This window comes from Microcaecilia unicolor, chromosome 1, assembly GCF_901765095.1.
Source record: "Microcaecilia unicolor chromosome 1, aMicUni1.1, whole genome shotgun sequence".
In the NCBI taxonomy this organism is placed as follows: Eukaryota; Metazoa; Chordata; class Amphibia; order Gymnophiona; family Siphonopidae; genus Microcaecilia; species Microcaecilia unicolor.
The window spans coordinates 60,014,647-60,023,175 of record NC_044031.1 but is presented as its reverse complement, the minus strand read 5'-3'; positions in this window follow the sequence as shown (position 1 = coordinate 60,023,175).

Genomic DNA, 8,529 nt, shown 5'->3' with positions numbered 1-8,529 from the left:
CAGATCTATTTTCCAGCGCACCTCTAAAAAAAAGCCTTTTTTGCCAAAAATGGATGTGCGACAAAATAAAAATTGGCGAGTGCCCATTTTGGATCTGAGACCTTACTACCACCCATTGACTTAGCATTAAGGTCTCACATAGTAACCATTCAGTAATCGTCTACGCACGTAGAATGATGATTACTGCAAGATTTCTGCTGTGCACAGGAAAATAATAGTCCATTTTATCTTTATGTGGTGTTGCTTAGGTAGTTGAGTGCCAAATATCGCATTTAACTGCATAAACCTGGATATTCAGTGTTTCTCTACTCCTCCCCTTGCCTTGGAATCAGCTGTCATGACATCATTGACGTCAGTGCATTCTAAACTGCCTAGCAGACCATCTCCAAGGGAGCCACGGTACCAGGCACATTAGAACGTTGGAGGTGAGAATTATTATATAGGATTAGTAAAAAAGGCCCATTTCTGGCTCAAATGAAACGGGCGCTAGCAAGGTTTTCCACGGAGTGTGTATGTTTGAGAGAATGTTTGTGAGAGTGACTGTGAGAGAGAGAGAGAGAGTGAATGTGTAAGTGTGTGTGTGTGTGTGTGACAGAGTGAGAGTGGGTGTGAGTGTGTCTGTGAAAGAGTGTGTGTATGTGAGAATGAGTGTGTGCGAGTGCGTATGTGAGACAGTGAGTGTCCTTCCCTGTCCCCCCTGTCAGGTCTCAGGACCCCCTCCCCTGTGGTCTGAGGACCCCCTTCCCCCCTCTCTGTGGTCTTAAGAACCCCCCTTCCCCCCTCTCTGTGGTCTTAGGGACCCCCCTCAGTGGTTGTAAGCCCCCCCCCCGCCCCCGTCCATATTGTACATAATTAACTTTGTATGAACTTGGTTGCTAATAGTGTGTTGAAGTGGACAATGCTGGCACATTCCGACTGACTGTGGACAGTCATGAAGGCAGCCCCTACATCAGTATTCAATATATATCTGTGAAATAGTAATTAAAAAAAATAAAAGCAAGACCATTTTTATAATAATCACTGCACTCCAGGCAACAAAATGGAGCAAGTTCCCACATGCTATCTTTTCCTTTTGATGTGGGCAGAGGGAAAAAAAACGTTGTTAAATGCTCCAGTTTGAACATAATTAATGTTTTCTTTTTAATTGTACTTATAAATAGTAAGTCTGCTTGTTAAGTGCCCGATTCTCATAACATGATTTATGTGTTGGTGGGCCTTCAGTAACTGAAAACATCTGTGGCACGAATACAGGGAGTCCCTATAGGCAATCCCTCCAAATGACACGACAGTTCCTATGCTGCACATATAAGTGAGATTAAATAAATATGCCACCAATAATAAAGAACGACAACGTGTATTCAGCAGCTCACAGGCTTGCTTGACTTACCTAAGTGGCTTCAACTGTTGACGTCATCCTGCCTTCTGCTTGCTTCAATGTATGAAGGAGGTTTAATAGACAGGAGTGGAAGTGAGCCTATCTAGTGCAGTGTAAGCAAGGAAGCCAATTTGGTTAATCTTTGTTTCCATTGCCCCACGTCGTCGTCATTGCAATACACTGAAAACAAAGCAACGAAGCGTATGAGCTGCTGCAAGGAGGAAGGCAATTTGGGTAATCTGTGTTTCCACTCCTCCGCGCACCCGTGATGCAGTACACTCAAAATAAAGCCAGCAAACCTATGAGCGCCCTCGACGTCATCATGGGAGTGGAGCGGCGACTCTGTAGAGGGGAGGGAGAGAGTAGCGGGTGCAGTGGCGAGTGGGAGGGAGTGGAGAGAGAGGGGGGGCTTCTGTGGGTGCTGCTGTGTATTGTTGAGTTTCATCGCTCCGCCCTCGACGTCATGACGTGATGAGAGGGCGGGGCAGACACTCATGGTCAAATTTTGATCTAGACCACCTTGGAAGTTGCAGAGTTTCTTGAGGCTTCCTTAGAACGTTGGGGTTGCGAATTATGTCTGGAAGGGGCGTGGCTGAGGGTGGGTCTATGAATGAGTGTGAGAGTGAGTGGTGCTGACAGCCTAAACAGTACAGGGCTTCACTGTTTCCCTGCCATAGAGGGAGCTTCAGAATGTTGGAGGTGAGAATTATTTATATAGACTAGTGCAAGTGGCAGAAAACATGCTTTCTTTTAAGGTACAATGACCTAGTCTTAGAGGAGTGGCCTAATGGTTAGTGCAGTGGCCTGAGAACAAGTTGAACTGGCTTTAATTCCCACTGCAGCTCCTTGTGACTTTGAGCAAGTCACTTAACCCTCCATTACCCCAGGTATAAAATTAATTCCATGTATATAATATGTAAACTGTTTTGATTGTAACCACAGAAAGGTGGTATGAAATCCCATCCCCTTACACCAGTATTATAGCCGCTGTATAGATGTTAGCCCAAGCACAGCAAAGTATACAACAATTTACATCCATATTTCTGTGATCCATCCATGTTCCACTGAAACATTACCCAAGCACTCTCTCACTAGCAAATATTTTTCAGCTAATCGGTATTCTATGAGGTCATTTATGTGTATAAGTGATCATTACATGCATAAATGACCTAGTATGCCCATTCCTATGATCTTATCTGGCTCTGCACAGGAATAGATTTCTGGATAAACAACTTGCTTCTCACTTCTCACAGATAACAACATCTGCAGGTCAAGATTTTGGTTATGTCTCTGAGCTTTAAACTACCATATTTGTTTTACGTATAAAACCTGTACACATCTAATTTCGTATGTAAAATCATATATACACCTTGCACCTACTGTTACTCTATTTTCCACTCTTTATATATTCCCGGAGTTGGTACTCTCCTCTCCGGAACCTGTAAACCACATTGAGTCTACTGCTATGCGGGAAAATGCGGGATACAAATGTAATAAATAAATAAATGACTTGAATACTGCCATTTGCATGTCTTCCTGTTGCCTAAAACTAGGTACTTCTTTATAGAATCCCCCTCATTGTAGATGCCTTTGCCTTAAACATGCCTCCTTTGCTCTCTCTATATATTACCATAGCTATCAGAATACATATGTGCCACTAGCTCATTAGATAGTCACATACCACTAGGAGTTAAAAGAAAAGATTGGAATAATGAGAATATAGACATATTTTCTCTGTTACACAAAGAAGCAGAGAAAAGAAAATGTGAATGTAGCAGTTGTCATACTAAATGCAAGGTACCTGACAAGAAAATTGATATGATACCAAGAAAAATAGTAAGCATGTAAGCTGCATTTAGGATATTGACAGTCCAGCTTCTTCATGGTGCAAGATGATGTGACAATGTTATACCATTACTTGGCGAAAAGCATAGGCTACCTGTGATGGCCAGAATCAAAATGATAGTTTTGACATTTTGGGTGTATTATACTGGAACGCTTCACTATTTGTCTGATATTTTGATACCCTACCCACATGAGTACTTTGATATCTATCCAGGAGAAATTACTTGTGTTGTCCTCTACAACAACCAGGGTTAGATATGATGATATGAGAATAATTCTTTTCCTATGTAGTTCCAGCAATGTGGAATGAATTACCATACTAAGGGCCTCTTTTACTAAACCACACTAGCAATTCCTGGCACAGCAATGCTGACAAAGCCCATTCACTTTGACACTTAACCCTAGAAGGCCCAGTGGGGTAAAAAATGACCCCATGTGGTATTTTTGTTGGTGTCTGATGAGTTGTGTACATTTTGAAGATTTTGCTTTTTGCGAATTTCTTTCATGTCTTTGTGCCAATTACTATGAGCAATTCCATATTTCATAATTATTTGTTAGATGGCGCCTGTTGTTTGCTTCACTACCGAGTCCCAATTAAATAATAAGTAACATTATCTACGCTCAGGGGAATTCTGCACATAAAATTTAAAAATGAGACATGAGAGGGGCTGGGAAAAGGTGGTATGTGTGTGTATGTGCAGGGAGAGGGGCTGGATGAAGTGAGTGGGGAGGGGGCTTGAAAAGGTTGATAGAGTGAATTAGAGGGCTGAAAAAGATGGATGGAGTGAGGGGCTGGAAAAGGTGGATGAGGTGTGTGTGTGTGCAGGGAGAGGGGCTGGATGAAGTGAGTGGGGAGGGGGCTTGAAAAGGTTGATAGAGTGAATTAGAGGGCTGAAAAAGATGGATGGAGTGAGGGGCTGGAAAAGGTGGATGAGGTGTGTGTGTGTGCAGGGAGAGGGGCTGGATGAAGTGAGTGGGGAGAGGGCTTGAAAAGGTTGATAGAGTGAATTAGAGGGCTGAAAAAGATGGATGGAGTGAGGGGCTGGAAAAGGTGGATGAGGTGTGTGTGTGTGCAGGGAGAGGGGCTGGATGAAGTGAGTGGGGAGGGGGCTTGAAAAGGTTGATAGAGTGAATTAGAGGGCTGAAAAAGATGGATGGAGTGAGGGGCTGGAAAAGGTGGATGAGGTGTGTGTGTGTGTGCCATGGGAATAGGGTGCAGGCCTGTAGGAAGGTGCATGAGAAACTGCTGAGGTTGTGGTAGAGGTAGGCGGTGGTGGGGGATGTATTTCATGCCTGGGGAAGACGCATGCCCTTATAATAGGGAATTCTGCTTGCAGAGATCACTCGCTGCAAAGGCATGTATGTGCCAGCTGCATCCAGTGAGTAATCAGTATTACAATCAATTTTTTTTTCTAGTGATATGGATTAAGTTTTTACAGTGTTCTAATGTATGTAAGCCCCACTATTGGACATTTTTAGTTTTACAGCAAGTAATTTTAAATTTATAAATTCAAATTAAGTATTTTGAAGTTTTTAATAAATAAGAGAGCATAATTCTTTGGTTAATACAATAAGAACTGCAATAGCTTGGAGTTACTTTTGACCCCACCGGGACTCAGCGTTGGGCAAATTTCTTGGGCATTTGAGGGTTAAGGATGTTTTAAGATAAATAATAGCGAAGCCCCACTCTTTCTGTCTGACTTATGGGCAGATGATCAAAAGACCCCGTGCAGTTCCATACAGTGCTCTAAAAATAGCACTGGAACAATCTTCCCATACTTGTTTGACAGGTCTTGTGTCCAGACCCCCCTGCAACTACAAGGCCCTGGTGGCCTAGTGCTCCCAAAGCCAGCAACATAGTGACTGGAGGACTGGCAGACTGGGGTGTCATGGATTCGGCAGTGGTTTTGGTGATAAAGTGGGATCAGTAGATTAATGCAATGCCTCCACCTCTCTTTTCCTTTCTGGTCCAGTGTGTGATTTTGTATCCTGGAGGGCACAGGTCCAGGACTATGGGGTCCTTTAGGTCGTGGATCCAGGTTTAATTGATGAAGAGCAGGTCAAGGTCTTCTTCCATGGTCCAGTCTGTTAGTATTTCTGTTTTGTTTACTGCGGATCTGGCATTGATGTAGCCCATTTGGATTGTTTGGAATGTATCTTCTGCGTTTGGTGTTGTGTGGACTTTTATTAGTTGTCATTTCTTTGTTGGGGTGAGTTTGTTTGGACCCTTCTTTGCATTCTGTGTTGATTTTCCGCATGTTGGTGTTCTTCCTTTGTTAAGGTTGTAGTCAGTTTGATGAGGTGTGGTGTATCTGATCAATCTTTCATGATTGTACAGAATGTGTATAATGTTACTTTTATTGTCACTGAAAATTATTGGTTAGTGCCTAAGTGAAAACTGATTATTTTGGGGGCTTTACAGGGGTGGAGTGATCACTTGGCCAGTTAAGTGCTAATGTTGAGCACTTAACTGGACACTTTTACCACGTAAGTAGGAACACATAAAATCTGTCCTACCCGTAAACCATAGCCGGTTAAGTGCTGAATATCGGACTTAATTGGCTATGCATTAGCTGGCTCCACAAAATCAGATAACCAATGCCAAAGCCCAGACATGGCTCAGCACTGAATATCTGGGAATAACACCGCCAGCATTCAGCAAACATTTGAGCACCGGCGGCTGAATATTGACCCCAGAGCCAGATTAATGCATAAGCACACTAGGCATATGCCTTGGGCCCAAGTGTAGGGGGGGCCCTGTCAGATGTGCTCAGGATTCAGGATTTTTTCAGGATTCTAAAAATTTATAGATTACCTGTCTCAAAGTCAGAAGGATGGCTAATTGTGTGGATATTTTTCAGAGTTTAGCCCACTACAGCTCTCCATCCCCCCGCCCCTCTTCTAGTGCACAGGTTGTGGTAGGATCCAGCCAATGGGAAGGCTTCTAATCACAAGACGTAGGGGCTGAGCTGCAAGGGCTGTGGGGGAAGTTGATTTTGCAGAAGGTGTTTGAAGAGAACTAGTTATTGTACTGGGGCTAGGGGGAAATATTGTGAAAAGTAGTAGGACTGAAGAATGGGGAAAAGTGTGAAGGGTCTACTGTCAGCTGAGGAAAAGAACTAATAGCAAATGCCAGAATTTTACATGATGGTGGCAGACCCAGTGGTGGGTGGGGGAACTGCCTGGATGAGCACATGAGCAGCAGACAGCACTACAAAAGAGAGTTATCTAGAGAGGGTGTGCATACATTTGTGTATGCTTCTGTATCTCTGGTAAGGATAGTCACACAAATAAAGCTTCCCTTTGGAAATCTGGGCTGGAATGGAGAAGTTCACTATTACCCAGTGCTTTTTTTTTATAGAAAAAAGGTGCTAGTACTCATTATGGGCGGGGTCACCACGTATGACTTCACCCCTATTATAGCCACACCCACATTGGCCACACCCCTTATACCAGCCATGGCGCATATAAACAGACATCATTGAAAATATTATACTAGTATAGGAGAAAGAAATAACATGATTTTTTTCATTACAAATAATTTCTGTAAGCTGTTACAGCTCCAGTATACCCAGTGTAAATAAGAGAGCAGATGTAAATTCTCAAATTGGACATATTTCAAACACTAAAATGAAAATAAAATGATTTTTCTACCTTTGTTGTCTGGTGACTTTGTTTTTCTATTCATGTTGGTCCCATTATCTGATTCTGCTGCTCTCTATCTGTTCTTTTAACTCTGTTTCCTGGGCTTCCTTTCCATATATTTCTTTACTTTCCTCCTTTCTTCTTCATTTCTTGCCCTACATCCTTAAGTAAAAGCTGGGTCCTCCTCCATGGAATTGACTGGAGGAGATATAACGTGGATCCAGCTTTTGCCTATTTTATCCTCTCTTCCCTTTCCCTCATCTCCATCCATGTACATCTTCTTCTTTTTTCTTTCCTTCCCTCCATCCATGTCCAGCACTTCTCCTCTCTCCTCCCCTCCATTCATGTCCAGCATTTCTCCTCTCTCTTCCCTCCCCTGTATCCATATAAAGCAATAATTCTCTCTCCCCTCTTCTCCATCCAAGTCCAGCATTTCTCATCTCTCCCCGCCAACTCCTCCATCCATCCATGTCCAGCAATTCTCTTCTATCTCCTGCTCTCCTCTCCATCCATTTCCAGCATTTCTCCTCTCTCCCCTGCCCTCCCCTCCCATCCATGTGCAACTCCTTCCTGTCTTCCCTCCCCTCCATCCATATCCAGCATGTCTCCTCTCTCTCCTGCCCTCCCCTTCCATGTCCAGCGAGTCTCCTCTATCTGGTCCTCCCCTGCCATCCATGTCCAGCGATTCTCCTCTCTCCCCCCTGCCCTCTCCTTCCATGTCCATTGAATCTCTCTTCGCTGACCTCTCCTCCCATCCATGTCCAGTATGTCTCCTCTCTCCCCTGCCCTCCCCTCTCATCCATGTCCAGTGATTCTCCCCTCCCCTGCCCTCCCCTCCAATCTGTCCAGCAATTCTCTCTTCCCTCCCCTCCCCTCCCATCCATGTCCAGCATGTCTCCTCTCTCCCCTCCCATCCATGTCCAGCATGTCTCCTCTCTCCTCTGCCCTCCCCTGCTATCCATGTCCAGCAATTCTCTCTTCCCTGCCTTCCCATCAAATCCATGTCCAGCGATTCTCCTTTCTCCCCTGCCCTCTCCTTCCCTCCCCTCCATGTCCAGCAATTCTCCTCTCTCCTCTGCCCTCTGTCCCCTCCATGTCCAGCGATTTGTTCAAACCCCAGCCCCCCCCCCCGCCCTCCCTCCCTCAGCTCCCCGACTTTCCTTGAAATCTTTAATTTACCCGAAGTTGCGGCGAACTGGAAGTAAAAACAGCTGGCAGGCAGGCTTGCCTCCTCATCACTTCCCTTCCCTCTCAGCGCATCCCGCCCTCGCAGAAAGGAAATTACATCAGAGGAAGGCTGGATGCGCTGAGAAGGAAGGGAAGCGACGATGAGGCAAGCCTGCCTGCCAGCTGTTTTTACTGCCGGTTCGCCGTGACTTCAGGTAAATTAAAGATTTCAAGGAAAGTCGGGGAGCTGAGGGAGGGCGGGGGTGGGAGCATGGGTGCACGAATGGAAGGGAGCGGGCAGGTGAGCCGGACCTCACAAAAAAGGTGCCAGTACATCATACCGGCGCATACTAGCACAAAAAACACTGCTATTACCAAAATACATATGCACATATTAAGTGAAGGGAAGGAAAGTTTTCAGTCCAGGGAATTTATTGCAGCAAATTTCTGTGAACACTGTCTTAATATTGCTTCCACTTTGCCTATTTATTGTATTT